Below are 27,286 nucleotides of genomic sequence, written 5' to 3'. Positions count from 1 at the left end.
TGGGTGGGGAGGGAGATGAGGGGGGCGAACGATTCGTTGAACGATTCGTTTGAACGAATCGTTTTACTGAACGAACCGGAATGGATTCGTTTACTCAAGTGAACGACAGATCCCGTCACTACTCTAATGCCTCTTTTAACTTTCTTCTTCTTCTTCACACCGAACATAACATACACGACAGCACACCCTGTGGCGAAACAATGTAGTACAGTTCCAATAAGTCATACAATAACACTCAACAGCTGGTTAAAAGTAAAAGCACATCATGTTCGTCATATAAATAATGATTTCTGGAGTTAATCCCACATACTTTAGAATTAATATGATATGTTGAGTAAATACTACATAATACAGATTCTACACTAAGAATAGCTTTCAAATGATACTCTTCATGACAGATATGATTGGCAATGAATAATTATTATACTACTATGATATATAGTAGTATACTATAATAATATTGCTAGAATTTTTTAAAGAATTGTTTTGAATAATGTTGGAAAGGCAAAGTCAGTGTTCTGAATCTGTTTACTTTCCACTCTTTTGCAATAGTAAATGTCCCGATAAGCTTCTGCTTTTCCGTCTCCCTTGTCATGTCTATCTTCATCTTGTTTGGATAAACAAACTGATGATGATGATGATGATGACAATGACAATAAATTCAAATAAAATTCAAATTCAAATACTATCAGCATTTAACCTCATTGTTTATTTGTGATTGATTATTGTTATTTACATGATTATTTGTACTTTAATAAATAATTTAAATGTTCCAAAATAGTTTTGTGGATTAATAAGCGTCAACAAAAATGTAATTGCCAAATTAGTAAAAAAAAGAAAATTATTTGATTAGTCGATTAATTGTAAAACTAGTCGGCTAACTAATCAGGAGAAAATTTGTTGTTTAGGACGGCCCTAGTGTACCAGATTATATTTCCTCCACACCATTCTTACCTTTTTAACCCCTGACCCATGAAGAGCGCCCCTGGATATGTTCGCCTTAGGCCCCAAAATTGCCAAGTCCGCCACTGAATACGGTCAGGAGAGCTCGCCGAGGAAGCAGCTGGACAATGACCGCTGAAAATGTACATGCTAATCCATGATCAAACGAAAGTAGTCCTTTATTTAAAGAAAGTTTGTAGTGTTTACTTTGTAATTGCTGTATTTGCGCCTATTTTTAACTAAAAGTTGCAATTTCTGATCGGTCGGAAAATTTGACAGAACACCGGGCACATGAGCACAATATGCCGAATATAGTGCTCTCCCGGCGGGTGGATGTGCGACAAGCCGCCGGTGTTGTGCTGAAAAATAGCCGCCCCCGCATGCATGTCAGCCACATAATGCAAGCCCCCTACATATTAAAATGATCCGAGTATTTGACATAATACAAAACACGATGTTTACTCACTTCCTCGTAAGTACCATGGTCCCACAGTAGTAGGGCTTGTTTTGGCCAATATCCACCAGTGAATGGTGGAAACCTTTTGAAACCCCAAAAAGGCGCACACACCTCTCCCTCATAGAGCAAGATTTTTCTGCAGCCATTTGGCTGGCCTGATGCGAAAAATACACGTATCAATCCGCAAAATCAGCTGAATCAGTCCTTCTTATACAACAGTATGGCTTTATAGTGAAGAGGACTCCTTCCTCCGTACACGTCACAGCGCCCTCTTTCTCAACTCGAGACTGTTGCCGGAAGTAACTCATTTTCATGGCTTAAGATTAAAAAAACTATATAAATATAGCGATCGGTTCCACACACATCCAAGCGGTCCATTTCATTCATGAACATAAAATACTGCATGTATTATGAAATAAACATGCTTTTTCGTGTCACAGGCACTTTAAAGTCAGGCTTCTTGCTAACAAATCATACCTCTGAAAGAGAATAGATAAAAGTACCTCTTCTACCCAAAAACATTATGATGTCGCCAATTGCTAATCATGATCTCTTCCTCGTCTAGTCACGACAAATTTTGGAAAGCATCAGGTCTACCATGCTTTTGACAGTGGCCGGTGGAGGGTGTAATTCGTGAGGAAGGCCGTGTGCCACGCACATCTGCCAGGCGTCCACCAGGATAACGTCAAGATCCTTGAACATGGCACGCAGCACGAAGTCCAGTTGTATAGAAAACCAATCGCTGTTGTACAGGCTGTAATCCCCTTCCAGGGCCTGAGGGTTGGCCGTACGGACCACCACTGTTGTCCCCGGTGCACGGCCCAGGAGTCGCAGCACTGCCTTGCGGATATGCCGGAGGCGGCGTATGTACACATCCACAGGGAAGGTACTGAAGTGAGACCAGATGCTTATTGCCACTATTGTGTGGGGACCGCCACCCAGGCCATCCAGCTCATTGGCGATGTAGCGCAATTCGCTAGCCAGGACAGTATTGAAGCGGATGGGTGGGCCGTGGCAGCGGTACGTCAGGAGAATGTCGTGGGTGCTGTCCACTGCTATTCGAGGCCCCACATTTTGTTGAGTCATCAGGTTGAATTCCTTCATCTCTGCAAGGCAGCATACAAAATACACTTAAAAGAAAACAAGTACTGTGGAGCTACTGGGGGTACACACATAAGCGGATTTTAGGGGGCCCCTGGTGGCCGAAAAGTGTCATTGCATGTAGTTGACTTGCCTATATGTATATGTATGTATGTCTGTATGTATATGTATATGTATATGTATATATATATATATATATATATATTTTTAACGTGATTAATTAAAAAATCCCCGGCGCTGCCCCCAAGCGGCCAGTGGCATTCTCTTCACTCTTAATGTCCATAAACGGCCTCATTGTAATCTGTTTGAGGCAATATGAGAGGGTCATTCAGTGCATGCGTTATTTGACGCGTTAATTGCGTCAAATATTTTAATGTGATTAATTAAAAAAATTAAATACCGCCCGTTAACGCGATAATTTTGACAGCCCTGATATACATATATATATATATATATATATACACATATATATATATATATATATATATATATATATATATATATATATATATACACATATATACAGTGCCTTGCAAAAGTATTCGGCCCCCTTGAATCTTGCAACCTTTCGCCACATTTCAGGCTTCAAATATAAAGATATGAAATTTAATTTTTTTGTCAAGAATCAACAACAAGTGGGACACAATCATGAAGTGGAACAACATTTATTGGATAATTTAAACTTTTTTAACAAATAAAAAACTGAAAAGTGGGGCGTGCAATATTATTCGGCCCCTTTACTTTCAGTGCAGCAAACTCACTCCAGAAGTTCAGTGAGGATCTCTGAATGATCCAATGTTGTCCTAAATGACCGATGATGATAAATAGAATCCACTTGTGTGTAATCAAGTCTCCGTATAAATACACCTGCTCTGTGATAGTCTCAGGGTCCTGTTTAAAGTGCAGAGAGCATTATGAAAACCAAGGAACACACCAGGCAGGTCCGAGATACTGTTGTGGAGAAGTTTAAAGCCAGATTTGGATACAAAAAGATTTCCCAAGCTTTAAACATCTCAAGGAGCACTGTGCAAGCCATCATATTGAAATGGAAGGAGCATCAGACCACTGCAAATCTACCAATACCCGGCCGTCCTTCCAAACTTTCTTCTCAAACAAGGAGAAAACTGATCAGAGATGCAGCCAAGAGGCCCACGATCACTCTGGATGAACTGCAGAGATCTACAGCTGAGATGGGAGAGTCTGTCCATAGGACAACAATCAGTCGTACACTGCACAAATCTGGCCTTTATGGAAGAGTGGTAAGAAGAAAGCCATTTCTCAAAGATATCCATAAAAAGTCTCGTTTAAAGTTTGCCACAAGCCACCTGGGAGACGCACCAAACAAACGAACTTTTTGGCCACAATGCAAAACGATATGTTTGGCGTAAAAGCAACACAGCTCATCACCCTGAACACACCATCCCCACTGTCAAACATGGTGGTGGCAGCATCATGGTTTGGGCCTGCTTTTCTTCAGCAGGGACAGGGAAGATGGTTAAAATTGACGGGAAGATGGATGCAGCCAAACACAGGAACATTCTGGAAGAAAACCTGTTGGTATCGGCACAAGACCTGAGACTGGGACGGAGATTTATCTTCCAACAGGACAATGATCCAAAACATAAAGCCAAATCTACAATGGAATGGTTAAAAAATAAACGTATCCAGGTGTTAGAATGGCCAAGTCAAAGTCCAGACCTGAATCCAATCGAGAATCTGTGGAAAGAGCTGAAGACTGCTGTTCACTAACACTCTCCATCCAACCTCACTGAGCTCGAGCTGTTTTGCAAGGAAGAATGGGCAAGAATGTCAGTCTCTCAATGTGCAAAACTGATAGAAACATACCCCAAGCGACTTGCAGCTGTAATTGGAGCAAAAGGTGGCGCTCCAAAGTATTAACGCAAGGGGGCCGAATAATATTGCACGCCCCACTTTTCAGTTTTTTATTTGTTAAAAAAGTTTAAATTATCCAATAAATTTTGTTCCACTTCACGATTGTGTCCCACTTGTTGTTGATTCTTGACAAAAAATTAAAATTTTATATCTTTATGTTTGAAGCCTGAAATGTGGCGAAAGGTTGCAAGGTTAAAGGGGGCCGAATACTTTTGCAAGGCACTGTATATATACACACACACACACACACACACACATATATATATATATATATATATATATATATATATATATATATATATATATATATATATATATATTTTAGGGCTGTCAAAATTATCGCGTTAACGGGCGGTAATTAATTTCTTAAATTAATCACGTTAAAATATTTGACGCAATTAACGCATACACTGAATGACCCGCTCGCACTTTGCCTCAAACAGATTACAATGAGGCCGTTTATGGACATTAAGAGTGAAGAGAATGCCATCGGCCGCTTGGGGGCAGCGCCGTTCCATACTCATGTTATTTGTTCTAAACGTGGGAGAATTAGTAGTTGTGAGACGTTTATGCTGTATTCACAATGCAATGCAAATTGCTATTTGTGCTCCACACATATTTCGGTAAGTATTCTTTGTTTTAGTGGCAATTATATGTCTCTTGTTGTATTTTGGGTAAGAAATGTACAGATTTATGTTATACAGTAAAGGCGAGTGGACACAGGCGTTCTTTGGACCGCGTCGTTTATTGGCATAAGCTTCGGCAACTCCTTCACAACAAACATAAGTATCGTTTAGTGAAAGCACAACGAAAATAATATTCCTATCTCTCCCCAAAAAAATAATGTTTACAAAAAAAAAAAGCATTTCAGTCTACAGGGGTCGCGTTAACCGAATATTTTCTGTCGTTGACCGGTTTTTTAAAACGGTGACGGAAAAAACTGAAGTCCGTCCGTCGTTTTGACAGGTTGCAATTCACGCCCCAGACCACAGGGTGGCGAGTGAGCATATTAATTACCTATTGTCTCTCTTAATGCATGACGTCGTTGGCTATTCTGTCAGAATATTGTAGCGTCACCGGGGTCTGGCGGCGGCACCGTGATTGACACATCAACGCGAGGTTCTTATTGGTGCACCCGGTGTGCCAGCGCGTCATCCAATTGGTGGACTAGATTGCCGCCTGTGTATAGACCCCAATCACATGACGTCACAACTCCGCCCCCCTGACTGGAGCCGCCATATTGTGTGTCAGCTCTTCGTGTTTACACATTACCGCAACGTACATGCCTCCTATTACGGCGTGTTTTTCTGCTCGTTAACATTAATAATCAAAATGGTGGAGGCGTGTGTGGCGGTTGGTTGCAGTAACAGAGAAGATAGACGGAGAGACTTGAAGTTCTACTGTATTCTGAGAGACCCGAAGAGGAGAGCGAGATGGACTGCTGTAATTCGACAAGAAATCTGGTCACCAAACGATCACCACAGACTATGTTGTAGTCATTTTATATCTGGTAAGATGCATTAAATATATATTTAGAAGATTTTGGGCTGACAACCACAATTAAGCTCATTGTGTGACGTTGGTGATTGGGGTCTATATAGTTGCCTCTTTTTCTTTGGGGGCGGAGTTGTTGTTTTGTTGGTGTTGTTGGCGGTAAGCAGAGTAAAAAGAGGGAGAAAAATACCACGACTTCCGTGTCTAATTTTTCGCCGCCAAGCAAGCATTACAATATTAATTAAAAATGAATGAAAACTAAATACTATTGAATATGTCATCATTATCATTTTAAAAATTTCGGTGATGGGTAAAAATAGATTATGACCGGATTTTTATGACCCTGTCAGTCAAAATGACAGACAACGAAAATGTCTCGCGCAACCTCTGCGTCCCAGGTCCTGTTTTATGCGCACCCCTTGTCGGATTTCATGCCTGCCTCCTTCACGAGCTTCATCACCTCACGCCCACTCGACGACCCCGATCATCGAGTTCCACTGCTTTTGTGTTGGACACAATAAAGCATTTTGGTTCACTGCCACACCGTGCCTGTGTCTGCATAAAGATCCCCTCCATTCCGGGAATCCTAACAGTTCATCGCTGTCAACACGACAGTAACAATAGGAACTATTGCTATTTGGGTTTGAGTTTCCCGAGGACAGATATAGTTGACAGACACACACAAGAAGTCTGTGTTGTTACGTTTGTTATGGTCCGAGTTGCGGAGCTGCAATAAACATCGATTCAAATGAGTTCAAGAAACTAAATTCTGTGCTTTATGAAGAGTGAAAAAAGCAGAATTTAGCACAGATGAAATCATTCGGCCGATTAGAGTGAAATATTACCGAAACAAAATGGTGACGTCACGTACCGTAATGGTCGGCAACGGGTCGCCGCATACGTTTCTTCAACACAACGTGGCCATGTCAATAAAAAAAGATCGCTTTATACATTATATATATATATATATATATATATATATATATATATATTAGGGCTGTCAAAATTATCGCGTTAACGCGCGGTAATTAATTTTTTAAATTAATCACGTTAAAATATTTGACGCAATTAACGCACGTCCCGCTCAGACAGTATTCTGCCTTTTGTTTTACAGCAAGGCTTTTTGTGCTGCAGCACAACAGCGAACTCTTGTGGTCGCTTTGCGACATGGTTTATTTTTTTCTTGCCAGTTCATATGGCTGCACGACGTCTCGGGCTGACGCCTAAGTTGTAATGTTGTGCTTATATGATCCTTGGACAAGATTTGTCCGTAAGTATGGTTGTTGTAAAGAATGTACATATTATGTTAGTAAACGAAATGTTATATTTTTTGTATGAGACGCTTTTTGTTTATGTTTAGTGAATCTGTATAGCGTGCTAAGCTAACGTTGTTGCTAATGCAATGCTTGTGAACTTTTTTTTGTAGTAGTTTTATGACGGTCTAAAGAGGACAATGGTTTGAGGCTATTTTATTAATAAATCAGATGAAAAAGGAAGAAGTCTGATTATTAAGGCGTCGTTCACTAGCTGTCTAGCTTTGGAAAAAGTAGACGCTTCGGAGTGAGGACAGCATAGACAGATTTAAATGACAGTAGAGTGAAATGCCCACTACAGTCCTTATGTACCGTATATTGAATGTACAGTGGGGAGCAAGTATTTGATACACTGCCAATGGATTTTCCCATTGGCAGTGTATCAAATACTTGTTCTCCCCACTGTATATATCCATCTTGTGTCTTATCTTTCCATTCCAACAATTTATTTTACAGAATATATATAATTTACAGAAAAATATGGCATATTCTATAGATGGTTGAATTGCGATTAATTGCGATTTATTACGATTAATTAATTTTTAAGCTGTAATTAACTCGATTAAAAATTTTAATCGTTTGACAGCCCTAATGTATATATAATATTTCTGTCTCCATCCACGTACCCGTTTATAATGCGCACCATGATTTGACAAGTTGATTTTGGGGAAAAAAAGTGCACGTTATATTCGGGAAATTACGTTATTTAGTGTTTTCCGCGCTCTCTTCGCGTTGCCGCATCAAAAACACCAATAAAAGAGAGTCGCGCTGACTACCGATGCAGCACTTCCTGGTGACGCTACAATAGTATTGGGAAGAAAGTCTTTTCCTTTAGTCATTTCAAAATATATTATTTGGAGATACACGAGCACTGTACATCCCGCATGCAAATGACCTGTATACATTTTGTTTTGTGTTACAATAAAATATGGTTAAAATTAGATGCAAAATACTTATATTAACATTATTTACTTTGAAAGACCGGATATTGCTACCCAGGGGTCGCGTTAACCGAATATTTCCCGTCGTTGACCGATTTTTTAAAACGGTGATGGAAAAAACTGAAGTCCATCTGTCATTTTGACAGGTTGCAATTCAAACCCCAGACCACAGGGTGGCGACTGAGCATATTAATTAGCTATTGTCTCTCTTGATGCATGACATCGTTTGCCTTACTCTGAAAAATGTCAAGGCAACTGAGTGTCCGAAGTTTCTTCAAAAAGCCCCAAAACGACGATGGTGTTGATAAAAGAGGTGAAAAAACAGGGACTGCACAAGCGGGCACGCAGTTCAAGTCCATGCGCACCAGGAGGAAGGTGTAAGACTCCGTTCAGGCCACAGCAGGTGAACTGTTAATTTCATTGTTCCTTAATGTAGCTTACCTACTGGGGCCACAGTCAGATGTTTTTGTCACTGCGGAGAAAAAGTTACATATTCATCTGCTTGATGTGTGATGGCACGGGGTGGATTCTCTGTTAAGCTTGTTCGGACAGAATATTAATTTAAAATGAATGAAAACTAAATACTATTTAATATGTTGAAGCGGTATGCAATGTTAAGAGTCTTCTTGTTAGCTCGAATTGCTGTGTCCACCCCCCTGACGGGAACGCTTATTTATAATGCTTTATTGAGCGTTTATTTGATTTATTTGTTTATTAATTTTATTATTGAGCGCTCACACGTCACTCGTACAGCTTTTTCTTACCAATCGATGGACATGGAAACGATTTTTTTGTACCGTGAATAGGCCTGTATGTATTTTTTTTAACTCTGCTTGAACTAATAAATGTCATACCTGTGTGATTGTCATTGAGATATGGTCGTGAAAACCTGTAGACTAATATATTTCTGTTCAAAGATGGTTATGTGGCCCAGTCCACGATTTGTTACTAAAATAAAGTACTAGTATTTTGTCTAATTTATTTATATAAAACTGATTTTACAGTCGTAAATTCATTACTGTAATGCGTCCATGAAAACATTTGATGTTTTCACCTCAATAAAGCGTTACAAATAAGCGTTCCCGTCAGGGGGGACATTTCACGCGGGGCGGCTATTTTTCGGCACAACACCGGAACGCGCGCGGCTCTTAAGTGTCTCTGTCACGTGACTGTCGTAGCCGGTGTAGGCGCTTGAATCTACACCGGTAACGCGCTCGGCCAAATGGACACACAAGTACGGAAGGTGAATTATGCCAAACAAAGGGTCACCACAATGTCATTATCATCATTTTAAAAATTTAAGTGACGGGTAAAAATAGATTATGACCGGATTTTTATGACCCTGTCAGTCCAAATGACAGACAACGAAAACACCTCATATTGACTACATTACAAACGTATTTGTTGCGTCGTTCGGAACGGAGCTGAGCGTAGCGCGGCGGACTCTGTGTGTTTCGGCCTTTAGTATGTGTATAGATCATACATTCTTTTTCCACTGTTGAAATGAAGCACTCACCTGAAATTAAAGGTAGAAGATATTCGAACCACTGGCGAACGGTGGAGTCGCCGTACAAGTAGACCAACTTGTTGGTCAAGCACTTGGTAATGGAAACCTTGTCAAACTGACGCATATTGATTCCACCCAATAGCGGCTGCCACGACTCCTGGTAGTAGTACCCAGATGTCAGCTGCTTCACATGATCCATTTTATTACTGCTGATTACTACATCGGCGAAACACAATATGATTTGAATGAATGATCAACATCCAAAAAAGGAAGTGCTGGTCTGGACATCTGTAGTACCTTTCTTTGAAGGCAGCACATCAATGGTGTCTATTGAAGACGAGTGGATGGGAACTTTCACATTTATGCCACTGAGGTCAAAAAATGGAATAAAGTAATGGTTACAATAGAAATACAGTGATCCCTGAATGCTGAGGAAAAAAAAATATACTGTATGTATACCATTGTTTAAAAACACAATAGTGTAAGCAGTTACTTAAAATATGACTCATTACTTGAGTATTCTTTTCATCAAATACTTTTTTACTCGTACTTAAAGTAGCATTATACACTTATGATTATTTTTTTCATTGTAACTAAATTTGACTACAGTACTTTTCAGACTATAAGCTGCTACAAAATAAGGGATAAGGGATAAGGCTTATCCATTTTGTAGAAACAATTGCTAATAACCTGACTTTTAATTATCCAATTGGTTTCAGAAATGGCTCATATGAAAGCTAAGTGCCTCCCAAATGATGTTGAATGTACAAAAATATATTTGTTTCACAGAAAAAAAGATTTATCATTTAGTGAAGACATAAAGGTCAAATTTTGGCAAGACAAAAGTTTTGTCGCTTACAGAAAGTAGTGTGAAAATTGAACAAAAAAATGTACTTAAAATACAAAAATATATTACATAACATAAGCTAATTAAGTAGTGGTGCTGTGAGATCCAAATGTAATATTTTATATGACTTCCATGGGCTTCAGCAAGGATTCATACAATTTATTGATGAAGTCATCAGGAACATCAAAGAAAGCAGTCTTGCATGCCTCCCAGAGTTCGTCAACATTCTTGGGTTTCGTCTTCCATGCTTCCTCTTTCATCTTATCCCAGACATGCTCAATGATGTTCATGTCTTGTGACTGGGCTGACCAGTCCTAGAGGATCTTGATCTTTTTCCACTGCACTTAATAACTTAAGTTATTAAGTTAGTTAATAACTTATTAAGTGTAGGGCTGCAGCTATCGAATATTTTAGTAGTCGATTAATCGATGGACTAGTTAGTTCGAATAATCGAGTAATCGGATCAGGAACATGAAAAATTAAAATACCTTAGCTGAGCCTCAAACGGTATAAGATTATTTTAAAAAATGAGGCTCTATGTAAAACAAAAGAACAATTGGTTAACTTACATAGAAAAAGTCTGCTAGCTTAAATGCTACAAAATGCTAAAGTTTTTTTTTTTTTTTTTTTACAATGCTCTAAACAAATGGTTCAGAAACACATTCCCACAAAAAAAAACGGCTAAATATAACTATAAACTAAATTATGAATGCATTAAAAAACATGAGCTTAAACAAAAACTTAACTTACGTTGGTCTTAACAGGGAGCAGTTGGATTCAGCCATGTGAAAAGAGACAGACCAGAGGGCAGTGTATCCACCCTAATCAATAAAACTAAATGCAAACACTTTCAAAATAAACCATTACAACGCCACTTTAAATAAACGAATACTCGAGGCAACAAAATTTAATTTGAATATTTTTTTCTAATCGAGTACTCGAGTTAATCGATTAATCGTTGCAGCACTAATTAAGTGCAATTTTATTTTTTTTCTTGAAAAACACATTTTATTTATTCTTTGTTTCTGTGCGGTATTAATAAAGTCTTTTACTTAAGAGGCATGGGCTATTGTTTTTAGTTGTGATTTCTTAAAAAGTATTTTTGAATTTAAGAGTAAACATTTATCGCGTGTAAATGGGTGTACTTGATCTATTAATACATACTGTATTCTCACTGTTATTGTAAATTTGTTTTTAAAAAAAATGGGGGGGGGGGGTGCAATAATATTGCATATCGCAATAATTCATGATATAAATTATCGCACACTAAAATTTGTTATTGCGACAGGCCTACTCAGGGTTACTTTCAGGTTAGGCTTTAGGGTTAGGTAAACCCCATACTCGAGCAATCCCGGGCCATACTAAATACAGAAAGAGGTTTAAAGAATCACATTCTCTAACAACAAATGTCCTGCATTTATCCACCAAAGACTGCTTTACAGAACTGTTTACACAACACAAATGAACTCACTGGTATTCAAGTTGGTCATTTAATCAAGCATGCCGGGTGACTTTTTGTTGAGCACTCTCAGGGAACACACCCACTAATGCAATTTGGTCCGGTTACCTTAATTCAATATTTGTGAAGTATTAAAACATGGATGACTGACTCTCCACAGAAAAATAATTGTGAGTGCAAACCTCTGAAAGAGCAAATCTTCCTCTTTGGTGATGAGGTTTTTGAGGTAGCCTCCCTTAAAATGGTTGATTCTGGTGTCGCAGCTGAGATTTTCGGGCTTATAGCAGTACCATGGCTCACCAGAATGTGGGTCTGTGTAGTTGCAGAGTGCCCCTTGGCCTTGTGGAAGGCACATCCCGCACACTGTTGTCTGAGATTTGCCGCCTTGGCGAAAGATGCTGGCAAAGTACACCCGGTCTGGCCGTTTTTCCCTCAACCGATGAAGCACGTTGATGGCCTCGCTCGAGTGCACCATAATGACCTCGACCTGTGACGAGCCCTCCCAAAGCAACGGGAATCGAACTGTATAGAGTCCGTCCTTGTGGTCGAGTACCTGCCCGACCACAGCCGCCCCGTGCTCTTGTGAATATAACCGAGCCAACAGGAAATCTCCACCATAGCGTTTAGCTTGGCCCTTGAAGTCATGCAGGTGGACCAGCACTTCCAGCTGGTCACCCACGTACCAACGCTGATCCTTTTTTGATATGATCTTAAACAGACTATGGGCTGGGTCACTTGTCTGGGACAAGCTTGGTAGTGTATAGCCAGAGGGAAGCAAGTGCCACTCAATGGAGTCCAACAGCACCTGCTCCTCCAGCTCTTCTTCAGGTGATGGTGGCTGGCCAAAATGTGGACAGAAGGTGCGTTTGTGGTGAAATATCGAGTGGTTTCCAGGGAGGCTTGACGATTGATTCTGGTTCCGGTTCAGGAACTCTGGAAGTGTTGACATTGAGTATGTCCTCCAGCTCTGTAGAGAAGACATGATATGAATATTTGAGGACATTTTTACTAGAGATAGACTGATCGTTGGCTGGGCTGATTAATGGCGCCGATATTTGGAAATTTGACATATATCGGTATCGGCCGTTTTTTTAATCCGACTGTTCGATGTGAAAAAAATCTATTTAAACTGGGTTATTTTGGCTCAGACGCAGCCACGCCTCTCTGTCCTGCCTGTGGTTTCCTGCACTAGTATTCACCCAATCCTCTGATTTGTTAAATGGCAAGGGAGTAGGTTTGCCCAGGGACGGTAGGGACATAACACTACCAACTTTTCAGGATGCTTAAATTGTCCCCACCAACTTTTAAGCAACCCTATTTGCATTATATAATGACTTCATTTATATACTGTAGGTCATTTAGATTGCCTTCCCATATGTTCTAAGGATAGAATTGACCCTACTATTATTAAGTGAAGTCACATTCACTGAATGTGCAAGTCAATTTATTTTCCTCACACGCACGTTTGATTAGCTGATGACTTGAGCCCCCCCCTCCATTCTCTCGGATGGAAGTGCACGTCTCGCCTCACGGCTGGGATCCCACCCGCGTGCCACGCTGCGACGGTATAGCGTTGTACAGCCGCGGTACTCTGGTGGTAGAAACTCGATGTCAAACCACTGACCCAGTAAGGCGGCCGGTCGCTGCGGTATTTTCGGCTGGGGCTCGGGCCGGCCCGACGAGTGGTGGCCATGATTCTTGCTTCATCAAGCTTTTAAGGCTTACGCCATTGGCGTAGCCACTTGTCACTCAAAAATGTCCGACCAATAGCGCGAAGTAAACATTTGTGTCAAAATGATTCAGTCAAAAAAAAAAAAAAAAAAAAAAGGGGCCTTCAAAACTTTTTCCTCTTCAATCAAAAAGAAAGGTAGTTCAAAACTTTTTGCACTTAAAAAAGTGACACTTCAATTAAAAAGGAAAAAACAAAACATATACAGTGGTACCTCTACACACGATCGCTTCGACACACGAACTTTTCGACATCCAACGTAAAATTTGACTCGCCATTTGTTTCTACATCCGACGACATGCTCGAAATACGACGACAATGGCAGCATCGCAGACGAATGCACGGCGGATTTTCTTGTGCGACAAATCAACACTGGTTTCAGAAAAGGTTGGTACAGGTGGTGAAACAAGGAAAAAGTTGACGCTTACTTCTAAATGAAGATGCAAATGACAGAAAAATATGAGCGTAGGGTGGGCATCCGTGAAATGGCTCAACAATACATCTCCACAGTCCTCCACCGACCATCGTTCGCCAGTCTTTATAAGTTAAGCTGACAATTCTTATTGTGGTAACATCTCCAGAGAAATCGCCAACTTCGCCACGTTTTTATCATTTATTTCACAACTTTTTCAAAACAAAAACACCTTCTGTCTGCCGCAATTGACGGTGTTCTCAAGAAAACATTCAAAGTGAAAGTGAAACTCAAGCTCACCGGTCTGTCTCTGGCACGTCAGCCCCGCGGTGCGTTCAGGGTCAGCAAAAAACGTCCGCCACATTAGAACCCGATTCGTTACATTAATACAGGAATTATTATTATTATTATTCCGATTTTGATTTATAATTTATTTGTTTTGCTATGTGTAATTGCCATTTGTAATAGTACCAGCAGTATTTTTTAAGGATTTAGTGAAGGTTTTTGGGCTGTGGAACGAATTAATGGAATTATAATGTATTCCTATGGGAAAATCCTGCTCGACATACGACCATTTCGACTTACAAACAAGGTCCTGGAACGGATTAACTTCATATGTAGAGGTACCACTGTATATGTATGTATATATATATATATATATATATATATATATATATAATATGTCGGAAAACAATCGGGTGACTGAAGTTCTGCTCTGAGACCCCCAATTTGGCCAACTTTCAGAATTGTCCGATATGCATGTGTGATACATCATTGGAAAGCTTAAAATCTCAATTTTTGGGGGGAAAACACAGACAAGACTGAAAAAGCAGTTTATGCTCTTGCACTCCTCTTTAAAAGAAACTGCTGTATTTGAAGCCAAAACAACTGTTGTGTTTGACAGACCAACATGTCTATATGCTGCCATAGCAGATTCATGGCGCATTAAGCCCCCGAACTATTTTTAATTTGTCCGTTTTACCCTGAAAACCCCCGTTTACAGATGTTGCGCAACCTCTTTTGTTTCAACCCAGCCATAAAGCAAAGGTAATTAATTATATTTATTATTCAAAATGTCTGTCGTTTTTAGCTTAGAATCACTAATTGATGCCTCATATTTCGTTTAAAAAAAAAAAAAAAACACTTAAAAAAATTAATCACTCACATATTTTAAACTTTTAAACAATTTATGTCATAATGAAAAAAGCGTCTGTAAAAAAATCATGGATATCTACCTCATAACTATCGCTTAATTGTATTTTTTTTTTTGTTACTGTCGAATTTTCTCCGATATGTTAGATGATAAATAATCGACCAAAACAAAAAAAAATTGGAAAAAAAAAAAGAAAAACGTTTAAAAGGGTAAATATATAAAAAAGAAACTCTCAACCACTCCTTGATGTCTGCGATTTCTGCATCGCGACCCTTGTTAAATTACCATGTTACACCCATGAAATCCTCAAAAAATCCAGCTGTGGCCATTCACTGACACTCAGTGATACATGCTACCTGGAGTTGTTGGGTCAAAACAAGGTAAGCACTCAATAATATCTCGTTAAAGTCATGGCGTCTGTAATTCTGCTCTCACCTCCAGATGGGGTTTTGCTGTTTAAAAAAACTTTTTTTTTTTTATTAAATGCCTCCTGTTCAAAATGTTTATTCCCCCAGAAAATTGAGATTTTAAGCTTTCCAATGAGGTATCACACATGCATATAGGACAGTTTTGAAAGTTGGCTAAATTGGGGGTCTCAGAGCGGAACTTCAAGTCACCTGAGTGTTTTCAGCCATGTATATATATATATATTTTTATATATGTGTATATATATATATATATATATATATATATATATATATATGTGTATACAGTATATATGTGTGTTAGGCGTGTCAAACGATTAAAAATTTTAATTGCGTTAATTACAGCTTAAAAATTAATTAATCGTAATTAATCGCAATTCAAACCATCTCTAAAATATGCCATATTTTTCTGTAAATTATTGTTGGAATGGAAAGATAAGACACAAGATGTATATATCCATTCAACATACGGTACATAAGTACTGTATTTCTTTATTATTACAATAAATCCACAAGATGGCATTATCATTAACATTCTGTTAAAGCGATCCATGGATAGAAAGACTTGTAGTTCTTAAAAGATAAATGTTAGTACAAGTTATAGAAATTTTATATCAAAACCCCTCTTCATGTTTTCGTTTTAATAAAATGTGTAAAATTTTCAATCAAAAAATAAACTAGTAGCCCGCCATTGTTGATGTCAATAATTACTTACACAATGCTCTGGGGCGCCAGCAGAGGGAGCCAAAACTCCGAAAAACACAAGTACAGATTTCACTATGCTGTCATTTTAATCTGTTTGAGAGTGGCATTTGTGCGTTAATTGCGTCAAATATTTTAACGTGATTTATTTAAAAAATTAATTACCGCCCGTTAACGCGATAATTTTGACAGCCCTAATATATATATATATATATACTAGGCATGTGCCGGTATGAGATTTTGACGGTACGATAACCGTGAGCAAAAATACCGCGGTTTCACGGTATCACGGTATTGCTATTATAGCTCCAAAATTTTGAGATGTATGGGTTTTTAAAAAAAAAAAAAAAGAAAAAAAAAAATTTTTTTTTTTTTTCCATTGAACAGGATTTTTTTTCTAAACATATTTGCAAATTGGAACATGAATATAATGTGAAAATAAATAAATTAACAAAAAATAACAAATATTTTATATAAAATTAAAATAAATACAACCTAGACTATAGACCCTACCCACCGACGTCACAAAATCACGTGCTCGCTGTATGGTTCCGCCTACTTGTCCGTCATTTTGTGTCTGTATTACCAATGGTCTCAATTGATCGAGCAATTTATAATACATTTCATGGAAGACCCGGTGCTTTCGGATGCCGTAAACTCACTTGATGCGTTGCATAAAAGGCGTTATGTGGAAAAGCTTCAGTTTATCCATTCGCCAGATCCATATTTGATGCCTAAATCGATGTTTTTCGACCCGCTGTCTCCGCCGTATTTGCCTGACATCTGCGACCTACCCTGAACTGTACAACTATCTTGTCCACACAAAATCAGCCTATGCTCACGAAAGTTTGAAAAACTTTAAGAGCTTGGAGGCTTATAAATACTTCGTTGCTGGTTGGGTGAAACAGGTCCTCGTCCACGAAAATTCGGCAGGAATCTATCTTGTGCTTGGAAAGGTGAGTTACGAAATTTTCAATTCAAAATCTTTTGTTATTGCTAACATCCACTGTCAAGTCTAATGTATTTCATGTCGTTTGTCAATGGAGTTAGGGCTTTTAATGTTTATATGGTTTAGCGATCGCACTCTCACTACATACATACGTGTATGTTGTCGGCGATTAGCCTAGCAATGATCTTAATTGTGGTTGTCAGCCCAAAACCCTCTAAATATATATTAAATGCATCTTACCAGATATAAAATGACTACTACATAATCTGTGGTAATCGTTTGGAGCCCAGTTTTCTCGTCGAATTGTAGCAGCCCATCTCGCTCTCTTCTCTCCGGGTCTCTCGGAATCCGGTAGAACTTCAAGTCTCTCCGTCTTCTCCGTCTATCTTCTCTGTTATTGCAACCGACCGCCACACACGCCTTCACCATTTTGATTATTAATGTTAACGAGCAGAAAGACACGTCGTAAATAGGAGGAATGTACGTAGCTGTAACAGGGAAACGTGATGTGTTGACGGACAATTGGGCGGCACCAGTCAGGAGGAAGGAGTTGTGACGTCACGTGGGTAGGGTCTATACCCACAGCCACAGCTGAAGTTGCTCAATATTAGAGTAAGAACAAAATAATTGCTATAAAAAAGTAAAAACACTTCTAAATAAAATAAAAAATATATACTGTATGACTTTTTTTTGAGGGGGGGAAGCTCAAGTGAAGTTTTGCCATTTTCAGCCACTGTGTCAACTCTAGTCTACATGATGCCATGCCTTTGTGTTAAAAAGAACAAAGAATTCATAAGTTAATAAGTTAGTTAAAAATGTATACGTTAGTTTTATGAATTAGTTAAAATGTAAATATTGTTGAGGAAAGGTTTCATCTAAAAAAAAAAAAAAAAAAAAGCGAGGAGTGAGACCTCCTTTCTCAATTAGCGATCTTTGACGCGATCCTTTTCTTTTCTCCCCCCCCTTCATTCAAGCTTGTTTCTCACTCAGCGGCTGTGAGACATAAAACGTCGACGAAGCTGCTCTCCCAGCTTAGCCTAGGCTAAAATTCGTCTTTGTAAGTTTTAGTTAGTTTGTATATTGAATTTGAAAGGAAAATGTATGTTTTGTTTTTGGCGACCTTTTTCATGGTGCTACTGCTATCCTGTTGAACCTACTCACATGTGGAAAAATACAATTGTATAACGTTTTAAATGTATTCATTTGTGTATTTCACCACGATTTGAGAGCTCAATAAATTGAAGAAAAGTACGCCTTGTGTTTCGAGGGTTTGTTTTTGGGTTTGCTGGCTGTTTAGCAGAATAGCGTTACTGACACTCACGGCAACAAACGGGAAAGGTGAGCGCTGCCGCACCAAGCCACTTCGGCTGCATTTTGGCACATGAAAAATAGCGAATACCGTACTAATGTATGACGGAAAATTTTAGTGGTTTTGAAACCGCGACGTTTTCACACCACGGTAAACCGTGAAACCGGTAACCGGCACATGTCTAATATATATATATATATATATATATGTATATATATATATATACACAGAATATATATTTTTTAGGGGAGGGAACTTTTATTTTTGCAAACAATTTTTTTTTTGGAAAATATTTCTTTGATTGAAGCAATCAACTTTTTGGGGTATTGAATGATTTAGTGTTAGGGCCTCCGCCCCTCCCTCCTGACACCTAACCCACCTGGGGCAGGTGCACATGTTTTTATCTGATTACAGGTTGAGACGGGTGGAGCGGCCACAGGTGAGGGCAACTAACAATCAGCCTTCCTTAAAAGCCAGTGGACGCCACCACCTCGTCGCCCGATCAACTCGTCTGGTTACTTCCGTCAGTTGTATCTCGCATTTCCTTGATTCATCGTTTTGATTACTAGTTGCTGACATTTTTGCTCTTGCCCCAGGACTTGTCTTATGCGCGCCGATTGTCGGATTCCACGCCTGCCTCTCCCCGAGCCTCCGCTTCGCCTCCCTGCTAAGCCCTCCAAGCCTGACGTCATCCGCCTTCTGCCTCGACGCTCGTGTCATCATTTTGTTCACCAATAAAATATCCATCCTCACAACCGGCTGTCTGCTTTGGGATCCCCTCCTTGCTCACGCCTCCCTAACATTTAGACACACATTTCCTCCCCATAATATGGCTCAAACACAAAAGGATTGCTTCAAAGAAAACATTTTCAATTAAAAATTCGGTGTTGAAATGCAAATTTTTGAGTCTCGAATATTTTTTCGCCATCAAAAACTTTTTTTCTATGACTGATTTTTTCTGTTTTTGATTAAGTTGATTTTTTTTTTTGTTTAAAGCAACTTATTTTCTGATAGACTAATAAAGACACAAATGTCCTAGCCAAAATGTGGCCCAAACACAAAACAACATTACTTCAACTTCAACATTACTTTAGTTTCAATTTTTTTTTTTTTTTTTGCATTCAAACATTTTTTTTTTTTTTGGATTGAAGTCACTTTTTTTTTTTTGATTGAAAATATATATTTTGATTGAAGCGACTTTTTGGGGGGGATTTAATAATAGAGACACAAATCTACCTCCATAGTCTAACACTTAAAACAAGATGGAGAAAATTATTCGACTAGATTTAAGAAAAATGATCAGATTACGACGCTATAAATTTGCAAGTTAGTGTAAATCAATACAAGTCAATACAGATTTATTTTGCATTGATCATTAAGCCTACCAATTAATTAGGTTCGTATTCATAAGAAATGTAGCCCTGACCCCTGTTCACGTGGGGTTTAGTATCTTGCTCAAGGATACTTAGACGAAGTCATCAAGGCAAAGAATCAAACTCACAACCTCAGAGTTGGTGAACAACTCCTCTACCACTGAACCATGCCACACCCAGTTTAAGTTTACAGTAATACTTTTATTGTAAGAAAACAAATGGTTGTTAAACATTGTGCACGTAAAAGGTTTACATGGCAATTCCTTGCATTGTTCAAGTAGTTTATTAAGTCTTACTTAAACAAGGGTGTAGGTTTGCATTGGGATGGTTGGGACATAACACAAGCAACTTTTCAGGATGCTCAAATTGTCCCTCCCAACTTTTAAGCAACCTTATTTGCATGATAAAATGAGTTCAGTTATGGGAAGACAATCTAAATTTCCTTCACAGTGGTATGAAAAATTATCTGAACCTTTTGGAATTTCTCACATTTCTGCATAAAATCACCATCAAATGTGAGCGGATCTTTGTCAAAATCACACGATGAAAAAAACAGCGTCTGCTTTAACTAAAACCACCCAAACATTTTTTATTTTAATGAGGATCGTATGCAAACAATGACAGAAGGGGGTAAATTAAGTGAACCATCACATTTAATATTTTGTGGTCCCCCCTTTTGGCAGCGGTAACTTCAACCAGAAGCTTCCTGTAGATGCAGATCAGTCTGGCACATCGATCAGGACTCATCTTGGCCCATTCTTCTCGACAAAACTGCTGTAATTCAGTCAGATTCCTGGGATGTCTGGCATGAATCGCTGTCTTTAGGTCATGCCACAGCATCTCATTGGGGCTCAAGTCTGGACTTTGACTTGGCCACTCTAGTGCATTTTGTTCTTCTGAAACCATTCTGAAATTGATTTACTTTTGTGTTTTGGATCATTGTTTCTTTGTTTGTTTATTTCCTTTTCAGGCATGACAGATCCAAACATACAGCATTCAGTTGTGTTTATATTCAGTAAAACCCGAAAAGGGCTGACGGGAGAAGCCGAAGCTTATTAAATTCCGCCCCCAGTATACCAAAGGACGCAAATTATCGAAAAAAAAAATTGACATTTCAGATTGTGTGATGATTACAGAAGTTAAAAAAAAAAAAAAGTCCTCCCCTTGTCTTGTTGCAACATCCTTCCTCCTTTTAGCTTCAACTGTCTGAAAGACGGCCTCAGGTTTTCCTGCAAAACATCTTGATAAACTTTTAAAATTCATTCTTCCATTAATAATTGCAAGTTGTCCAGGCCCTGAGGAAGCAAAACAGCCCCAAATCATGATGCTCCCTTCACCATGCTTCACAGTGGGGATGAGGTGTTGATGTTGGTGAGCTGTTCCATTTTTCTTCCAGACATGACGTTGTGTGTTACTCCCAACCAATTGAACTTTGGTTTCACCAGTCCACAAAATATTTTGCCAAAACTTTTGAGGAGTGTCCAAGTGCCTTTTTGCGAACATTAAACGAGCAGCAATGTTTTTTTTTTTAGACAGCAGTGGCTTCCACCGTGGTGTCCTCCCATGAACACCTTTCTTGGCCACCTTTCTCTAGGGTTCTTTTTTTACCTCTCTGAGTATTCTGCGCTAAACTATTGGCGTCATCTTTGGTGGATGGTCATTCCTTGGAAGAGAGGCAACTCTACTCATTGTGTCGATTGATGGACATCCAAACTTTTAGAGATGGTATTGTATCCTTTCCCAGCTTTATACAAATCAACAATCTTGGATCGCAGGTTTCCAGACATGTTTTTTCAATGAGCCATGATGCACATCAGACAATGCTTCTCATCAAGACAATTCTTACCAGGTGTGTGTTTTATAGTGGGCAGGGCTGCTTTTAACCACTCAGCTGTGATTGGGCACACACCTGACTTAAATTGGTTGGTAAAAATTGGTTTCAATTGCGCTTTAAGTCTCCTTAGACAGAGGGTTCACTTACTTATTTTTCCTCCCTTCTGCCATTGTTTGCATGCTATCCTCATTAACCCTTCAACACCTAAGCCTATTTTGGCCGAATTTGCATGCATGTGATGTTGCCTTTATATTTCAAAGAAAAAATTGTTCACAATGGCCAAGTTGGGTCCCTTTTTTCAGGACACCTTGAACTTCATGCCCAAACTGTTGTTTTCTTTACTGACCAATTTTAACCCGCATTTTGGACCCAAAAAGACAAAAAAATCCCAAAATATTTTTTCTAAATTTGTAATGTTGGTGTCCCATTGACAAGCAAACATGCTCGACCAACCGTTTTTAAGCTTGATAATATTTATTCAACTTGTTAGGATAAACATTCAACAGAAAAAAATAAGATTGAATAGTTTTATGTTTGACTATTCAACAAAAACAGCGGGGGGCGTTTTTGGTCTTTACACATACTATGGTCAAAACAGGTTATATACAGTGCAAAATAGTGAGAAAAAAAATCATCTAACACAAAAAGGGTTTGGAGGATATCTCTTTGTGAAGTTAGGTATTATACCCATCACCTTATCTGAAGTATATGTACATTAAATCAAGCTTCTCGAACACACATCTATATAAAAATTGAATAGATTATAGTGAAGAAAAAATACATATAACATTGAAAAAAAATTATTTCAAAAAATATTGACAAGTACTTCTATTCAATTCAATTTTTTTCTGCATGCGACCCAATATAAAGTTTTTTTTTTTTTTGCGCACTCAATAAAGCTTCTGCTTGAACAGGTCACGGAGCTGCATCACACAGCCTACTCTTTTGCCGTTTCCGCGCTGCTGTCACTTGTACTCGCCGAGACGCCGACTCATCCCAGGAAAACAACGACAAATACGGCTCATCTTCATCCTTGAGTTAATGAAATAATGCATTAGCTTGCGCAAAATTTAGTTTTAGATTCATTCTGCGCTCATTCAAACAGGTGTTGTGCACAACACCGGCCGTTGCTTGTTTCGCATGCCTCCTTTTCCTTAGTTGGCGCCTCGCTCAGAAATTTACTAAAAATGTTCACATTCGGTTCGTCCTTCTTGACATCACAACGGCTCTTGCGATATGTAGTCTTTTGTGCTGCTTTCGGTTTTGAAAAAGGACAAGAAATGATAGAAATATGGAGATGCAGCGTTTTAATGCATATTTATGAGTGCAATAAAACTATAAAACTCAAATGACATTATCTCCCGTTTTTCTTGGTCGATTGACTTCAAATAAAAACTGGTGTGGACATCAACTTTCGCACTTTCAAATGAGACCAACCAGCGGCACGTGGGTGACGTAATTACAGCGTGACGAAGCTTCAAAGACGACATGCGTAAACGCGTCGCTGCCGACACGCTCGGTGTTAAAGGGTTAAATTATGAAAACCTATAAATATTTGGGTGGCTTTAGTTAAAGCAGTTTTTTCATCCGTGTGATTTTGACAAGGATCAGATCACATTTGATGGTGATTTTATGCAGAAATGTGAGAAATTCCAAAAGGTTAAACTACTTTCTCATATTGCTGTATATGTTGTAAGAATAGAATTGACCCTACTATTATTAAGTGAATTATATACATTGACCCCTTTTCACGAGCTCAATGTGCAAGTCCATTTTCCCCTCAAACGCACGGTTGATTGGCTGATGACTTGCACCGATTTATTTTCTACATGATTTATTTAAAACTATTTTGTTTGATGCCTATGCAGACATTTTTCACATAATCATACATTAATAAAAGTCGAGGTAGAAAGTTTTCATTTTTGTTGAGCTTAGCTGTGGTTGTGGGCAAAAGCAGTAGTGTTATACCTGAAGGAAGCCACAATTTTTGTTTATTTTGGTTTCCTGTAATGATTTCGCAGCTTTCTTTACAGACAAAGTACTAAAGATCAGACAGACTGTGTGCAACTCCAGATTAACAATTGCTACACTAAATGCCTCCCAAAATGCCCCCCACGTCAAATTTTAGACAGTTTAGCCTCTTGGACTATGCCACTTTAACAGAAATTGTGTCATAATTAAAGCCCACAACTTGCTCTCTTGACATCCTTCCTTCAAACTGTTTTTCATTGCATATTATATATTATAAAACTTCTCTCCAAACTGGAGAGTTCCCACAGACTTTAACCCCTTAATGCCTAAATTTTTTTCCAATGATAAAAAAAATAATTGGGGTTTGTTTTTACTTTCAAATAGATGCTAAATTAAATTGAAAGTGTTAATTTGAATATAGCCCATAAAATAGTCGTACATTTAGGTATGATGCCGATTAGCGACAACAGGCAATAAAGGAAAACAAATGGCAAAAAAGGCACATACCCATCTCAGGTCTGAACACACTTTTATCGCAACATCTTTTTTCACTGCTTGTGAAATTCTGAAAAACAATTATTGTTCTTGTTTAAACACAGATGTACATCACATTTTTAGTCAGACTAGAAGACATATGATGTAAATCAATAAATAAATAAAAGATGATTTTTATCATAACAGGCAGGGCACTGGCAAATGTGCTGGCAACAATCACCCCTCTATTGTCAAACCATTTGACTGCTCTTATGCAGACATTGTCCACAAGAGCCTCTTGCTCTTCAAATGTCCCTCTTCGCTTCTTCTTCATCTTTGAGTCCGCACTGAAACAGCACCCACGCAGGCGATTGTGCTGCACGGTCCCAAGTGCAGGTATGCCCTTTTTTGCAAGAGCAACAAACAGATCTACAGATGAGAACCAGTTATCAAAGAACAGCAGGATGAATGACTTGTGCAAGCTTGAGCACAATGTTACCACTGGCTCCTATGTCTGGTTGGCCTGGTACCGGATCCATTTTCCCTGTGAATATGTCAAATGAGCGCACCAGACCTCTTGTGTCGCACAGTACAAAAATCTTGCATCCCTATTTGTATGGCTTTTTTTAAAATATATATTGCTTTAGGCTCGATCTGCCCTTGATGTAGCTCTTGCAAGTCTTGCAGGTGCAGCACTGGTGGTTGGAGGTGGATGAGGCGGATCATCATCATCATCTTCCTCACTGCTGCTAATGTCCACTGTAGAGTCATTGCTGCTGCTTTCATCACCTGGTGCAGAAAATAACAAATCACTTTAGGAAACACCAAACATTTTTATCTTTTCAGTGTGTTCACATAGTTACATCCATAGATGTAAAACAAGCTCAAACTTGACACAAACTCACCTTCACTTGCTTTATTAGGATTGTACTCCTCATCGCAGCCCTCACTCTCACTGAGAGCACTCTCAACAGGAGGTGGTTTGGCCCGGTGTGCTAGCTTTGCGTAAAAAGCTGCTGCATTCATTTGTATTTCTGCAGAAAAATAAGGTAAAGAAATTACTGTTATAATTTCAAAACAAAATGTGTTGAAAACCATCAACATACATACATTTGCTTCTGTTTGGTAGTTATCAGCTCATGCTGTGTTCATTTTTCATTATATAGAAATAAGAAAAATAAATCAATAGCAATGACATTGTTTATGCAACACGTTATGTTTATTATGTCTACAGATGACAACAAGTGTGGCAATGTCTGAATAAAACGTGTCTAAAAGTGGAACGACATGGAGGCACCCGTGTGCACCGTTGCATATAAAGGATGCGTTCATTTATTTGTTCTACAGAAAAATAGTAACCACAAATGCCCTTTTTTATGCAACACATTACTTTTGTAATGTTTACAGATGATAACGAGAGTGATAGTTTATAGATAAAACGCGTGCGAGTGTTGCAAACCTTCGACAAACAACGCATTTACGTTTGCGGGGTGGCGGGGGAGGGGGGAGGTGCTTTTCCGATGATGCCGGCTGTAGCGATATCGCTACAAACCAAAATCGTCATAGAGCTTCAAAAATACTCATCATAGAAACTCTATCTCATCGTGTTAGCAACACAAGTACACAATAAGACGGTACATATTTTTTTATTTTAGCTGACTTACCTTGAATTGAATGAATTAGTCAAGTTGGTGCGCAGCACTTCGACGTGGCTTTCATCTTGAATATCACGGTCCGGAAAAGGAAGCGGTGTTGTCTCTGGACGGACACGACTGAAACTAATGCTTGAAAAAGGTTCCTAGGCATGTGTTTGACATTAATGTACCGGCAGTGAACAAAGGCAGACGATATTTTGGCCGCTTTCAAAGCGGGAACGGTATGATGCCGAATCGCGACATTCGGCGTTAAGGGGTTAAAAACTGTTGTAATAAAAACTCTTAAAAAAAAATAAAAAATCCCAATTTGGATGCCCCAACCATTAGTCATTATAGGCCAATATCAAATCCGACATTCCTGGGGAAAATTATCGAGAGGGTTGTGTTCGAACAAATCCAGCTTTTTATGATGCAAAACAATCTTTTGAACTCATTTCAGTCTGGATTTCGGCCACAATACAGCACCGAGATCGTGCTTATCAAAGCCCTAAATAATACTCGTCGGAATACCGATGCAGGCAAATCATCTGTTCTGCTACTATTGGATATCAGCGCTGCATTCGACACGGTTGATCACAACATACTACTCGGCAGACTGGAACAGTGGGTAGGGCTTAATGGCACTGTTCTTAAGTGGTTCACGTCTTATTTACATGATAGGGATTTCTTTGTGTCAATCGGAAACCATCGGTCAGAACGAACCAAATTCACGTGTGGAGTCCCTCAAGGGTCAATTCTTAGATCACTCTTATTTACCATCTATATGCTCCCCCTAAACTCAAATTATGGAACAGTATGACACCTCCTATTCTGTGTCCGCACATTATAGTCCCTTAGTCTCCCTGAGTAAATGCATTCATCAAATCAATGAATGTATGTGCCAGAATTTTCTCCAGCAAAATGTGGAGAAGACAGAAGTGATCATTTTCGGGCAAAAAAAAAGGAAAGGTAAAAAATAAGCAGGCACCTTAGCACAATGTTACTTACAGCAAAAAATCAAGTCAGAAATCTTGGAGTAATTATTGACTCAGACCTAAAATTTGCTAGCCATCTCAAGTCCGTCACTAAATCTGCTTATTACCACCTAAAAAATATAGCCAGGATTAAGGGGCTTCTGACTCAACAAGATTTGGAAAAATGTATGCATGCATTCATTTTCAGTAGATTGGACTATTGCAACGGTATATTTACAGGTCTTGATACAAAATCAGTCAGGAAGCTGCAGCTAGTACAGAATGCTGCAGCCAGAGCATAAGCGGATTTTATGGGTGGGGCAGGGCCCCCTGGTGTCTGAAAAGTGTCAATGCATGTAATTCACTTTCCTATACATATATATAAAAGTTGAA

At 38.9% G+C, this 27,286-nt stretch overlaps 1 pseudogene; it reads right to left on the bottom strand.

The window, feature by feature from the left end:
• Positions 1-239: 239 nt before the first annotated feature.
• LOC130927013 (NXPE family member 3-like) overlaps positions 240-27,286 on the bottom strand; it is a 33,330-nt pseudogene continuing 6,283 nt past the window's right edge.

Source organism: Corythoichthys intestinalis, chromosome 12 (assembly GCF_030265065.1).
Source record: "Corythoichthys intestinalis isolate RoL2023-P3 chromosome 12, ASM3026506v1, whole genome shotgun sequence".
Classification (NCBI taxonomy): domain Eukaryota; kingdom Metazoa; phylum Chordata; class Actinopteri; order Syngnathiformes; family Syngnathidae; genus Corythoichthys; species Corythoichthys intestinalis.
This window is presented reverse-complemented; position numbering and strand designations above follow the sequence as displayed.